Source organism: Tauraco erythrolophus, chromosome 25, assembly GCF_009769465.1.
Source record: "Tauraco erythrolophus isolate bTauEry1 chromosome 25, bTauEry1.pri, whole genome shotgun sequence".
NCBI lineage: Eukaryota > Metazoa > Chordata > Aves > Musophagiformes > Musophagidae > Tauraco > Tauraco erythrolophus.
In genome coordinates, this window is record NC_141489.1 from 4,025,244 (window position 1) to 4,040,293 (window position 15,050).

The following is a 15,050-nucleotide window of genomic DNA, read 5'->3' on the forward strand; positions in this document are numbered from 1 at the left end:
GAAAACCTTTTACTTAGGCTGAGATTGGCAGACACTCATTGAAACCCTGAAGGAGAACATCATCATGGCTCGAGACGTCCAAAAGGAATATAGAAATTTAAGGGAAAAGGGTAGGGAAAGATGCAACAATTAAAAGAAAAATTTGAGGAGAATTTATATACATGCTAGAGCATAGAATACTATAGCCTAAAGAATACACCAATCCACATACAGCCTTTTCCAGGTGTACCAGAACACCTAATACATGAGAGGGACGCACCAGAACCCCTAAACCAAAAAAAAAAACACACCAAAGAGTTTGTGGAGTACGATGAATCTGAGGTTAAGGGTGATGTTGCTTCCACTCACAGACTGGCTGGTCCTGCCCCTTCCTGCTTATAATTTTTTAAAAGATGATGGTACTTCTCAGGAACACTATTAGTAGCCTTGAGTTAGCTTTTATCAAAGTTGGATTTACATTTAGCATCCAGTAAGTGCACACGTACAAGAATCCCTCCTCTCCTCTCTGCCGTTCTCCCTCTCCACCCACACACAAATGCACTTACATATACACATCATTTTTTTGTCTTTAATCCGTGGAATACAGCCATCTCTGACTTGGAATGAAGGCTACACTTCCACGCCAGCAATATTGTACAGTGTATTTACAGGGGAAATAATTATTAATTTCTATAGTTCGTTTCACTATTGGCAGCTGGCACTTTAATTACAGAGGCAAAATACAAACAAAACACTTGTTTGTCAAGAGTGAGACAAAACAAGTGTTTTGTCCTGAGGGCTGATTAGATTCACTATTAAAAAAAAAAAGTATTCAGTTAGAACCATAGAGTGAAAATTTGAGGAGGCAAAATCAATTGCCTTCAGTGGAACGCAGCCAGGATGCTGCATTTTATTTTATGACAGTTACAAGTGCCATGAAACCTTCAGTACCTACAGGTGGTCAAGATCTCTTGCTGTATCTCACTGAGAGTTGACACTTTTAGAGGCAGTTCATCCCCCTTTCACGATCTGTTTTAGGAAAGCGTAACACCATCTAGTTCTGCACCTGGTTCCCCACAGTGCCAGGATTTTCCTTAGAGACCTTCCATCCAGGAATGCAGAAAATTCACTCCTTGTTTTTCATATTAATGATTATTATCTACACTGTAGTTGATCTAGATTAAAAAAGAAAGCAGCCACCTCCTCCCAAAAGCCACACACGCTCCACAGTTCTGAGTAGTACATCTGTAGCTTAAATTGCACCATCTTTTTTTTTCCCCTTAATTGCTGCTTGGTATTTGTTATTGCTCATGTCAAATCAGTATTTTGTGTTTGCTTTCTTCCCTGTGAGCTATACCAATCTTCACTAATATTTGCTAGAATAAATCCATTTCTCTGCTGGGACTTGCCAAGGTCCATTCTGGACAGGTATTGTACTCAGTGTTACATCCTGTGCTCCATTTTGTACCTGCGGCCAGACTAAATGTCTACCTTTTAGTTACTTATGTTCAAAACCTTATTCTTTCCTTTTTAACAGGATATTGTCTCAGTAAAACTGGCAAACATGCATTTTTGCAGGCCAGGATTCAAAGTCTGAGAGAACTCCCTCAGCATCCTCCCTCCCTTGTGAGGATGCTGAATCCTCACAACAGGCCAACAGCTGTGAGCATTACTAGTAAAAAAGATCAGCACATACAATAATAATTGTGAAAATAATCCAGAGTTAGTAAGTGAATCGCATTCAGTAAATCAGAGATGCTCAACCCACAGCCTTTTTGGCTGAATACAGCTCGTACACAGCTTCCTTCTCTCTGAAGGTCTCCAAGACATGGCCAGGAACAGCAGCATGTTGTTCTGGTCACCCCCTCCATCCCAGCCTCTTTCTTAAGGCTCCAATCCCACTACAGTACTAGACACAGAATGCAAAATCACGTCCTACATGCTGAGCTGTGACAGGAACATACATATGCATCCATAACTAAGTGTCACTCGTACACCCCAGAACAGCAGTGCCTTCATTTGGGTCATGCCTTTCCAACCACGTGCTGGAGCACGGCAGCTGCCAGAGCCATGCCAGGCTGCACTGCACTCCTATCGCTCACATGCTTAGCGTGTGCCCACAGGGCACCTGCTTTGTGGTCATGCAATATAAGAGAGGTCAATTAAACACAGGGGTAAACACCTATACAGCCTGTCCCAGCCACTAGACAAGTTACTGCACCGTTGACTAAGGCCGTAGCTGGTTCTAGCATCTTTGTGTAGTTTAGCACAAGGTAGTCACCAAGAGCAAAAATACAGATTTGTTTTCCACATACAGGCACAGCACAGACTCACAGATTCAGGTCTGTTATCTCACACTGCATAACCCTTATGAACAGAGATTTGCAGAGCTCCTCAGACAAAGCTACATCCAGGTCACCAGAAAAAGGGTAAGAAAAATAAGGAAAATAACAGTGCTTTCAGTTACCTTCTGGTTATGGCCCGTCCTCTGCTTTCTTCTGAGAGCTACAGCACTTCACCATTTCTCTGCGGTTGTCAAGCTCTTCAGTCCACACAGAGCCAGCAAAGTGTTTCCAAAGAGACCTTCCTTTTCAAAAACCAGCCAGTAAACTTGTGTGGTGCAGCTTCCCTACAGGTGTAGACTGTAATCATGCCTGATCCTTATATCCCTCTTGACATCCTAATGCAAGGTAGTTAATTTCCTCGTTGTCTTCCAATTATTTAAATGATCTTCACAGTTGTTTTGGCAGCTTCACAAAAGTCACCTGTGCTCACCCTGCTCACCAGTCATAGCATTAAAAAGATTTTTAGAAGAGATCCTGAATCACTTCTGAGATTGTATAAGATTATATGCCTGGAAAATGCACCTGGAATGACTGAGGAATGAGAACTGGAATGACTTTTCAACAGCACTGATTTAAATGAGAACAGATTTATCCCTACCAGCTTCTCTGGTTGGTGTTAACTAGTCACCTACTCCTTTCAATAGTTTTGGCAGCAATGCATTAGGGAATCTTAATTAAGCTAAGGGTGAAAATAAGGGGATTGATGAGGCCTTTTTGCTAGCACTCCTCCTTATGGTGAGCATCTCAACCCATGTGAAAGGTTTCCTTGGCTGTAGGTAAATACTATTTCCATCTCCATGAGAGATACTTCATTATTCTGCGCAGTTCAGGCGTGCAGACAGGAAGAGTTAGAATATATTTCTGGTGCTGTCATTTGTGACCAAGTCAGTGGGTCAGCGCTATGGACATGTCAAATTAAAACATATATCCCTTCTCTTGGCTTGTTATGAATTGCAAAGTTGCAGATGAAACTTTCCAGTTAATTGTCAGGCAAAGTCTACATGAAACTGGGACTGTGTTCTGTACATTGCAAAGCTCTCTGGAATAACATTTTTGATGCTTTTAAATTCATAGAACATCTTTTCACTGGAGCATTATGATTGTAGTTGAGCTGATCTAAAAAAAGGTCACATCAACTGATCCAGTGGCTGCTTGTGGCTTGTCTGAAGTCTTTCATCAGTCATCTTGAAACTGCAGGAATAGTGATTTTCAGTCCTGACTGCCTGGAGGTTGGGAGGGATTTTAATTAGAACCCAGGCTATGAGATGCTGGATTCTTGTGATTCCTTTCTAGTCTTGCCATTTTGAAGTGTCCAGTCTAAAATAACACTGACATTGTGATAAGAATAATTCTCTTGCTTCCTTTGTTGTTATGATATGTTTACCCTTACAATTAGGGGGTATTTTGTGCTTAGTTATGGCTGAACATCATTAAAAACAAGACAAAACAAAACAACTCAAAAAAACCTAAGGACTCGAGCAACCTCACAATTATCTCCTGACAAACCATCAGTCCAGATGAGAAAACAAAAAGTAAAATAATACTTTCAGATGTAGCACATAAACCACCTGTCTGTGGTACATCAGGACCTCACATTTCCACAAGCTACCTCTCATTTTGACTATTATAATAAATAATTCAAAAAACTTTCCATTTGCCATTGAGAAAGCTGAATGCAGCCACAGTGCCAGCTGAAGTCAGCGAAGTAATTCAACACTTCCAAAAATCAGGCAAAAGGAGGGGGATTAATCTCTGCTCATTTTAGACATCCCCAGTACAAAGCCAACATCAGTTGGCCACAGTTTTGTTACAGTTGATGTAGAGAAAAAGCCAAGTCTGAGATATGGTTCATCTTACCTTGTGAAAGATGATTTAAACTGGTCACATAAGCCTCACTGTAGAGACCCTTGTCTTTTTAAAGGTGTGACTGGGTAATGTATAAATATCTACGTTGCAGACATGAAGAGGAGCAGACAGATCAGAGTCATAGTGGTTCACGTCGGTTACTGTGAGAGTGGAATCAAAGAGCGCCCTCTAAAATCACTGTCAAACCTACAAGCAAAAATTTCAACTTCTGAAAACTTGGGTTCAGGTGTGAGATACCGAATCATGTGGCAGGTGAGAGAATTAGGTACAGAATCTGCTCCTGTGGGTAGGTCTCTGGCACGGTGTGCAGCAGCAGGACAGAATTACAGCTAGAACGAGTCTGGTTTCTGAGCAACCTCAATTATCTGTTAACAGCCCGGCATTACGTGGTCAAATGTGTTCTAAATTAGTCTCCCTCCCTCTCCTGTAACATAAGCCAAGCTCATCTGATGTGGGACGTTTACTGCAAGCAGGATGAATAGTACAAAATGCTGAAGATTTTTATTTGCCATCATTTTCCTAAAACCTTGAGGAATTGAAGCGACAGCTTTAGTGTCGAATGATGCAGTGCTGCGGCAGTCAGAGGTTACAGATGGCCTTGTTAAAAACTCTCATAAAGAAGTCTATCAGCAACAGGCAAACATGAAAGAGAAACTACTTTCAAACAAACACTTCAGAGAGAATACTGAATTAAAACAGAGACCCACGGGAGTAGTTCAGTGAAGCTTTTCACAATCATTCATTAGTTAGTCATTCAAATATTTCGATACAGAATCATGTACATTCATTTTTGAAGTATGTGTGCGTTACGATAGCTGAGTCAGCCCACTTGATGTAAATAGATCATAGCAGGAAAATAAATGAGCAGTCCCCCAAAGGCGGCACAGAGGTACAACGTGCTGCATCACTGATGGACAATAAATGAGTGTTTGATCCTGGTTTTTTCAATCGTTGACCATCAGTGCTCTTCTGCTGCTGGGCTGCTCGCATTGTTTAACCTTCTCTCCCACACAGGTCCACGTTAATACAGTTTGAATACAGAACAGCAAGTGAAACTTGTGAGCCTCCGGCTATATGAGACCTTTGGGCTTTGGAAAAAAATCCTGTCCACCCCCCCAGTGTCACTCTGAAGTTCAAAGGGACAACAGAGGCCTTCCCATGCTCTCGGTACCATCACGCGATGAAGATGCAAAGACCTTTAGCTGAAACGACCACACAAGTTGCATCAGCGAGATGCCATGTCCCTGCATCTCTCCTCTTTCAAAGTCTCGATCTGAATTGGACTTGGAGATGAAAATACCAAGTCCAGATGCCAGACTCTCTCCCACAGGTATCTCAGAAGAACGTGTTACCCCTAGGTTTGAGTGCAATCGTGCTTGTGCAATTTTGAGTGTTATTAGCACAAAATCATGATTAAATCCATACAAATCTCTGAGGGTCTGGTAGTTTTTCCCTATATATAAATTTTATTTTAGAAGCCAACCATTTAAAAAAAGATCAGAAATCATAAAAACTAAGGTACAACCTTAGATTTTCTTGATTTAGGACTAGCTACTGAAATGAAACAAGTGTTTTAAAAAATACAGACAAATTTAGTAAAATTTAATGGCAAAGCAATCATGTCTGTTTACAAGTCATTTTGATAGTGAGATTAATCCAAAGCTTTACTGTATCTCAATATTAATTTTCTCACTAGTCCTGTTTTGAAGCATTTCCATGCTTTTATTTTTAAAAAAATCATTCTGCTTTTTCTAGCTGTATTAAATCGTACATCTAATCAGTGTTAAAATGGGAAAGCTTTATTAATCTTGGTTGCCTTTCTCCTAGTGTTCAAGACAGCCTAAAGCAGAGGAAAATGAAAGTAAGCTTCGGAGCTTAAAACTCACTTTTACAAAATTCTTGTTTAATTGTTCTCATTAAATATGCAATATCTCGTGAATTGGCAAGAGGGACTTAGAAATAAAGGAGACACATTAAACATCAAAAAGCGAGAGGAAAAAAATCAGGAAGTGCAAGTTTCAGAAATTAGGAGAATTTACATGATATCAAGTGTACTGTAAAGATATTTAATTGAAGTTCCCTGCAAAAACAATGAGCAATGAAAAGAAAAAAGAAAAACCCCACAGCGTACAAGTTCTAGCTGTTGGGCTTTAGTCCTTTAATTCTTTAAAACTCTATTGCAGTAAAACTCGATTTGTTACGCATTTGGCGTGCCAGCACTCCCCCTGCTTATTTGCTTCAATAAGATGTTAAATTGCCTTTACCAGCATTTATGAGCCTTTTCTGGAACATCTAAAAAGAAGGCTGGCATCTTGTTAAAGACTGTATTCATTTAATAAGGCTTTCATTTTCATCTAGTTTTGTTTTAGCAAAGTCACTCTGTTTTCTTTCCTTTGAGCCGATCAGGAAACTCTACATACCCATCCAGTTTTAGAAGAGAACTGCTAACAGCGAGGCATTGACGTATGTAAAACAGGCAAGTGAACTGGATTCGTTTTTAAGATGTAATCACAAACTGCAAGAAAATGCTTTGCTTTTACTTGCAAAATAATCTTGGATTCTGTGGGGTAGCAAATTAGGGCTTACTCACGCCGCTGGTCCCTGTGATGTCAAGGAGCATGAGTACATCCAATATCGAGGAGGAGCCTGGAGCTGTTTTCCACGCTACATTCAGCATCTGGACAAACAGCAAGTGAAGCCTCGGCCTCTGAGAAAGTTTCCAGTGTTTGTTTCTGGTGTTTCAGCGTTAAGATCTAGAATCACATTAAGCCATTGGATTTTCGGTGGCCGCCCCTGCTGAGCTCAGAAGGACATTAGAAGGAAGTTGGGACTGCTACTAAACTGCTTCAAACCCCAAAATCTCCAATTTTAATTTTTCTTACCTTAGTGAAACATGCCAGATGGGAATTTTAAAGAGGTGCTAGAACTACTGATTAAAAAAATATGTCTTCAGCAGTCTGAAACCACCTTTTGTTCTGCAACAAGAAGTTGGTCTGTGCCCCCTTTTCCCACCCTTTCAAACTCTGTGTCACCTTGGAGCGTTTTCCTAAACATGAGCATTAGTCACGATAAACAAAGTCTTCTTCAGTCCTACAGTACTTCTAAGTTCACAGCAACGTCTCCCCTGGAATATCTTCTGTGAACAATGGGGGGTTTTAATGAATTAATGAGAAGAAAAGAACAATTTTCAAAGGGAGTTAAGATATTTGAACTTACTTGCTGTCACCTGGAAAGTCAGGGAACATTCAATTCCCGTATCTGAGAGTACCTCAGTTTACATTTGTTCTTTCCCTTGTAATTGTAGAACCACTGCCTCCAAAGTTTCTAGCCACAACCTTGACTTTGACCTCGAAGTTAAACTATCCATTACAGAGATATTTTATCCATTCTGCCACTACAAAGATATTTTTCTTTGTCTCAACTCTGATTTTGTAGTGGGCATTTCAACAAAGTAAACCTCATACTCAGATAAATGGTGTAGACAATGATTACTGGAGAGATTAACTCTGCGTTTCTGATGTAAACACTTGCTGAATTGCATTATGGAACAGGGACTCTCGTCCCTCAGCCAATAGGAAGGACTTGTATTTCTCTCAAAGGTAGAAATAAAATGGAAATAAAAGGGTAAGAAAACTTTCTCTGGTAAATCATTTATTAACCTTAGCATGTTAATCTTCTCCAGAGATGTGAAATTGCCTCCTTTGGCCGAGCCAGCCTCTTCTCCTTCACCTTCTAGGTCCTGTTACAATCCACTGGCTGGGATTGGCGAACAGAAAAACAAGAATGCATGTTTTTAATAGACGTTTTACCAGTGAATGACACGTATTTGTTGTCTTGCAGATCCATTTACCGAGGGGCTGCTGATGAGGTACGAAATCCTGATGCTGCTAAAGGAGGGTTTCTCTGAATTCCAACATGCCAAGTCACAGGAAAAATAGCCCATATAAACAGGATTTAAAAGACTTGCAATGCCTGGGAACAATGCTAAATGCCAAATGAGCTATTTCATTCTAGAGGAAGGCTTCAGACCTTATGTTTATAACACAGCTAATATTCTCATAGCAAAACCTCTTTCAGCTGGAGCGAGTTTCGTTTCTTTGTTGGACTTGCTTCCACGTCCATGGGTGTTTGCCAAACACTTCCACGGGTGTAGCTGGGGCTACAGTGACACCTAGTAACTGCTTGGCTAATTACAGCTGAGGTTTTCCCAGGCTCTCTCCAGCCTTTTAAAAGCTCCAGCAGTGAGAAATTCCTCATCCACAGCAGGATTTGCCTTTTCACTCCCGGCATATGGCCTTCGCTCGCCATGGGAGCCAGCACATGGACAGTCTCAAGCACTGAGAAACAGCAATTCACTCCCTTATGCTGACACACTCTGCAGAATACAAAAATCATGCTTTGAATTAGTCATTTTAATTAATTAGTGATACAGCATCGCTTCTAAAGAGACCTTCCCGCACACTTTCTCCGTTTTACACCATGGCCACCATGCCAGAAGCTCATTCCCTAAACAAAACATATCTGCTAGGTACCTTGTTGACCAGACTAGGTTTACTTCTTATATAATATTTAAGAGTTAAATAACAATTCAAATACTGTAGATTTGACAATCCCATCCAAAGAGAAAACTGCATTTTCAGCTGTACTTTCAATCAATAAGGTACCAATAAGGTATCAAAGTAATCTGAGAAAGCAGGACTTTGCACGATTTGGAACCAGTGACTTGAAAAGTTTTTCCACCTATTAAAACTTAACAACAGTACTGTAAGAATTACAAAATTTCCATTTTAGGAAAAAAAAAAAAAGATGCTGAGGCACTGGGCAGTCGAGTGATTTCCACAGTGTTTAGAAGATGTTTACGTGCAATGAGGATGGACCACACTTTCTGTCTTACTGTACTTGCCCACAGTTATTCAAACTGTGTAAATCTGAGGGCAATATCAAACAATACAAATTCCTTTTGAATGCTGGGGAAGCTGTTGTATCCTCAGATGAGCAGCAAAACCGAGTTCAGAAAGGATTGCACAGGTGCCTCTGAGAGCAGAACAGCAGGCTAGTAGTGCAGATAATTGGCAATCAAAGTAATTCTTCAGTGATTGTTCTCTACTTCGAAGCTTAAGAGAAAGCAACGACATTTCATCTTGTCAAGTTCAGTTAGTACTTTTCTTGGTGATGAAGAAATGGTCTTCTAAAACACCCTTCTTTCTTCATTTACAGATCCTGACTCTGAGAAAAACAGACAAAACTCTCACGCCGTTGGAATTCCACCAAGAAGCCTTTGTATCAAGTACCCTTTTCATTGTTTTTTATACCCCTACTTTTCTCCTACTTCAATTAAAGCCAAAACAAGAGTGTTTTTGTCACACAGTCCTTTTTGCAGCCCTACTGATGTCTTTAAAAATCCAAACACTGACTGCTAATTACTTTAAAAGACGATAGGTCAAGGTAACTAGTAGTGAAGTCGACATGGCACTTCTGTTGATTGTGTCCTAAAACTGCCTCACCTAATTGGAAACAGTCGGCTACGAAGTTGGGTTTTGAACTGACCTTCTTTAACCTTTGAAATCACAAACTATGGAGATGCCTGTGGTTCCTTTACTGTGTGTTTTGAGTCACATATAATACTGACATTCTTTGCTTCTGAGGTTTCTTCTGATTAGAGCTTGAGCTTATGAAGTGACGTGATGCTGTACACAGCTCAGAGCCAAAGGTCCAAAGCACACTTTTACATCTGTTGATCGAATGCACATGACAACAAACCATCGAGTGCATTGCCTTCAGCTTGAGTGGGATGAACTTTCAGTAAAGTTCGTGTGCTTCATGTTTTCTTTCTTTAAACAACTAGCATGGCCTCAACAAAGAGGGTTTTTCCCTTTGTTTTAGAGGGGAGAATGAAGGCAGAACAAAACCAGTTACTCAGATCTTGACATGAATGCTGATATACAAAGACACTGAGTTGAATCCATGCAAAGCAACTAGAAAATGCTGCTGCTGTTTGGAAGCAAAGACAGGAAGGAGCCTGAAGGCTTCACTGTACTGTACAGCAAGAAGCCTGGAGAATTTGTGTCGCAGAAAAAAACGGGATTGATCGGTACAAATTTACTGTATAAATTCTTTTAAGCTATGTTCAGATTTGTACATTAACCTTCTGAATTCTTGTCTGGTTAACACATTTCCTAACTTCTCAATTCCACATAAACTTTAAGTATATTACTTAAGAAATTAAAATTCTTTTTACTGGGTATGATGAGAAGGTATAATTTTGCAAGTCTTAAGGTACTTAACATCCCCTATGCTGCTTGCTAACACTGTGCTCGTTATCGTCCATCACTGGAAACCTGATCCGCGTGCGTGGCTGTGCTCACTAGTCTCCACGTTAGTCCTTACAAACTACATACTAACTGCATAAATTAGAAGATAAAGATTAAACATGAACTATTCATGATAATGTGACAGATAATCATCCTGAGTGAAGAGTACTTAGCTATTTGTCATTATCCCTGAAAAAAATTACTTACTAAGCAGACACTATATTCCCAGAACATTGCATTCCTTCTTTATCCAGCAAAGATTAATAACTTCTGAGTCAGACTTTTGCCTGGATTCTGGGAATGAGGAAACAAAGATCTTGTGGTTACTCGTTTTGCACAAACTGGTTCTTTTCAGAGTAGCGGTTTTTACCATGGGGCGAAATTAAAGCAGCTGCCAACTGCAGTTGGCTTCAAAGAGGCAGTGTCCACTGGTCGCAGTTCATACATGTCGTACGCGTTCTGCGGCTCCTTTGCTACGTGACAGCCACTGAGCGTTTCCATTTTCCTGAACATTTAACGCTGCGTTCCCACCTTTGCAAACTGCTGCGCCGGGTCGGAGCGGTGAAGAGCCGGCTCAGCCCAGGGGACTCCTCTCCCTTTCTGTGCACGCTGCTTGCTACAGCTTGTACTCAAAACAGCCCGCGTGTCTTTCGAAGAGCCAAGCGTGGCTTCCACATTGCTTCCACCCTGTGCGCTCCGTAACGATCCCAAATACATTTGAGCACTTCCCGCACACTCCGGATACTGGGATCATCTCAGTGCAGGGCTAAAAGCATTCAACGCAGGTGATGAGCAAGTCCTAAGCAGCTTAGGTCTGCTTGTATCCATCAGTGCAGGCAAAATCGAAGGAGTTAGCCTCTTAGCAGGATCCTGCTCCCCTAACATCAGGTGCCGTGCAGACGCTGCAGCTCAGCGAGCTGCCTCAGCCACCTTTTTTTATTCTTGAGAAGAGGGCACTTTAGGTCACCATTCATCTGACCCAGTTTAGACCTACCAGTGCTCAGTGAGCGCATCAGAGCGGGCTACGCCGGGAGCCCGAGGCTACGCCGGCAGGCCAGGTTGGCTCGGATTTATGAGACGAAGCCCACCTCGGAGCCTAGATGTAGTGAGCTGCACTTTCTTAGACATGTTGTAAATTCTTTCTGAAAATAAACCCGACGTTCCTCTTCAAAACCTTCCTCGCCATTCTGCAGTCCAGGGGCTGGTGAGGAGCACACCCACCAATGGCTAATTTTAGAGTGTCCTAATTGCTGGCCTCGGAGGTGTTGCCTTCCCTCTGTCTGATACCTAAGTAGTCAGTAGGGAAATTAAAGGGGATTAAAATAACGAGGCTATTTCGTATCGTTCTCCAGATGAACCCAGCCTGAGCCAGACCTCATGGAATTTTCTAATGACTCCCTTAGAATGGGTGTGCTCAGTTCAAGTTTGGAAGAGCAGAGAGAAGGCAAAGACTCTTCATCTCCGTGAGAAAGGGCTTTGGTTACTACAAACTAATATTTTCTCTGAAGCATTTCTTTAAAATTAAAAACAAAAAAAAAGTGCATTCTGCACTTGACTGTTTAAAATCAGCAGGGCAAGTTTTACTGGGCTTCCTTTGAAGAGAAACCACACACCTGAATTCAGGTCAGGCCACCCCGAGAGCATTTAAGCTGCGGAGTGAGGATGACTCGCGCGTCCTCTCCCCCGCCGCGGTGCGGTGCCGCTCAGCGTTATTTCCACTGCTGTTTGCAATTAAAGGGAGCAGCCCTCGGTTCCCCGCACCGCCCCGCCAGCAACTCTCACCTTTCGGGTGAAAACCAAGAGAAAAACCCTTCAAAGGCATCTTTAGGGCTTCTGCTCCAAGCACTAGTGCCATGGTCCACACTCCGACAAACCCAAACGACATTGAAATGACTCTCCTCTCCCGACCACATCGACGCAGTGGGGGAGCAGGATGGGTGCTGGGTCTGACCCCGGGGAAGGGAGCAGTGGGTGCGGGCAGCCCCGGGCTACCGCAGGGATGGGGGGAAGCCCGGAAGCATGGGGACACGAGAAAACAGCACCCTGAGCAACGCAGGAGCAGGGGGAACCCGCGCGCGCGGCAACGCTGCCGGTGGCTGCCCCGACGCGGTGCCCGCGCTCCGTGCCGGCGGGACGCTGCCCACCTTGCTGTGTCAGAAGAAGTGCTCTTGTGCAAGGGGCTTTGGGGCAGCTCACTCCCACCACCTTCCTCCCCGAGCCGTGCCCAGGAATGCCGCAGCCCTGCCGGGGTGTTCGGTGCTACGGTGGTCGCACCCGCTGTTCACCGCTCCAGCGCAAGCTACGGGCCGGAGCGGGTTCGGTTGGATTTACAGCCCCATCTCCCAAGTCTTGGTGAGAAAGAGGAGTTTCAGCGCTTTTTCAAGGACCCCACTCAATCTGACATCTTCCTTGAATGCAGGAGGCATCCATCCGCAAGTAAACGCTCCCCGTTCTCCATCTTCTCTGGCCAACTCTTCTGAACAACCACCAGAAGAGCCACGGGATGCACAACCAAACGCCAGGAATTAATAAAACAACCCACCCCCCTCACCTGGGCAGCCTTTATGCCTCCTCCGCTAGCGATGGGAAGGTGTAATTTCACCTTGATGTTTGCTTCTTGTCAGGGACACAGGGACAGGCAGGGTTTGTTTTTCCCCAATAAAAGAGGGGAGGGGGGGAAATAAAAGGAAGAAAATAGGTGGGGGAGGAAATTTTATTTCCAAGCTTCTAAAAGGATCTTACAAACCACAGAGCGTAAAAAATGCAAAACTATATATATATATATAATATATATATAATTGACAGGGTCCTTTTAAGCAATTCTTCACATTGTTCTAATGGTGATAGGAGATACCACTTAACCATATATGTGTTTTTCCCATAACCCCGATCGCTGCCAACAGCTGACAAAACTCTTCTCAGAGGAAATTTCCCCTAGACTGTACAGATTTGTTTTCTTGAAAGTAAAGGAGAAGGAAAAAGAACAAAATTAACTAAGGAGGAAAAAAAAAAAAAAAAAGAAAGAAAATCCCTTAAACAAGGCGTTCCCAGGTAGGGCTGTGTGAAAGCCATGCGCGATGCCTCCCTCCTAACCCCCAGCACTCCGTGCCTCTCCGTGGCATGGGCTTTCATCCAGCGCCGGGAACTCACCACGGTCCCAGCCGTAACCCCGTGCTCCCCTGCGCCCACCTTGCCCGGTGTCTCATGTGCTTCTCCAGCGAGCCCCAACCCCACCCGGCTGCACCCCTCGACCTCAGCACCGCTCTTCGCCCGCTCCTTCCCACCCATCCTAACCTCAACCTTTATTTTTTAGGACTTCCGAAGAGCTCTGCTCAGCCAGGAGGAGTCAATCCAGGACCTCCGTTTCCCACCAGCAGCACAGCTTCCAGCTCTGCATCCCTCCTGCTGTTCCAAGCATCCTTGCAGCTGGGATGCCAGCGTGCTCCAAGCTCGCTGCTTGGTACATCAATGCTTGCTGGGAATGAGGAGGAATTCACACACTCAGCTTTTGAGGATCCGGCACCCACGTCGGAAAACCATAGGACCGTGGTCAAAACCAACAGCTCCAAACCAGAAAGGACCTCAGGAAATAAATGCAGAGAAAGCCAAGAGAGAGAAACGAAGCCGGGGCAGCTCCGTGCGCTCCAGATTCTTGCTCGTCCTGAAGCGTCGTGGCAGCTTTTGGACATTGCCAAAAAGTAAACAAAACCCCAACGATCCCTTGTTCCCCCATCCCACCCCCCAACAGTTTCTTAAACACTTAATATCCAGCTTAAGTGAAATCAACAGATTTTAAGATCCACACAGGTGTCAAAAAAGGAGAGTAACCAAAATTAGTTCCTGGTGTCATCACGACAAAAAAAACCCACCCCAACTCAAGCCTGGGAGGCAGAGGGCTAAATGCAACATCTCTTGTGGGGGCTGCGCCGCCCCACTGCAGAGCTCCAAGGGGCAATGTGGGTCCCATTCCCAGCAGGGATCCCCCCTCGGGGCCCGAACATCTCTCGCTGTCTCCAGGCACCCTCGGTCCTGACCCCGGCACTGGGGATGCTGCTGCAGGCAGCTGGTGGAGGACACGGCTCGGCCCCAGGACACCCCGGCTCCTTCCTGCACAGAAAAGCCAGGCAGGGGCTTCACCCCACACCACCTTCCTCCTCCTCCTCCTCTACACCCTACACATCAAACAGGCAACCACAAACACCCCAGCCAGCTGTGTGAAAGAACGTATATATTCAGCACGCACTCAGTACAGTATAGCAAAAAAAGCTATCGTTTCCTTCAAAAACCCATCAAACCAACAACCACCGAACTTCCAGGGGAACCACCAAAGCTTCCAAATCGCTCCCCACCCTGTGGCCCTGATGCTCGTCCTCCTAGCCCGAACAAGGCAACCAGCAGCCAGCGACCCAGCCCTGCGCCGTCCCTGCCCGGCAAGGGACGGAGGGTGATCCCGCTTCTCCGGCAGCACCTTCTGCTGCGGCACCCAGCTCCTCCCGCAGAGCCCGGGGTGCCAAGGGTGCTCCCACCGGGAAGGGGCCTGGCCGGCGGT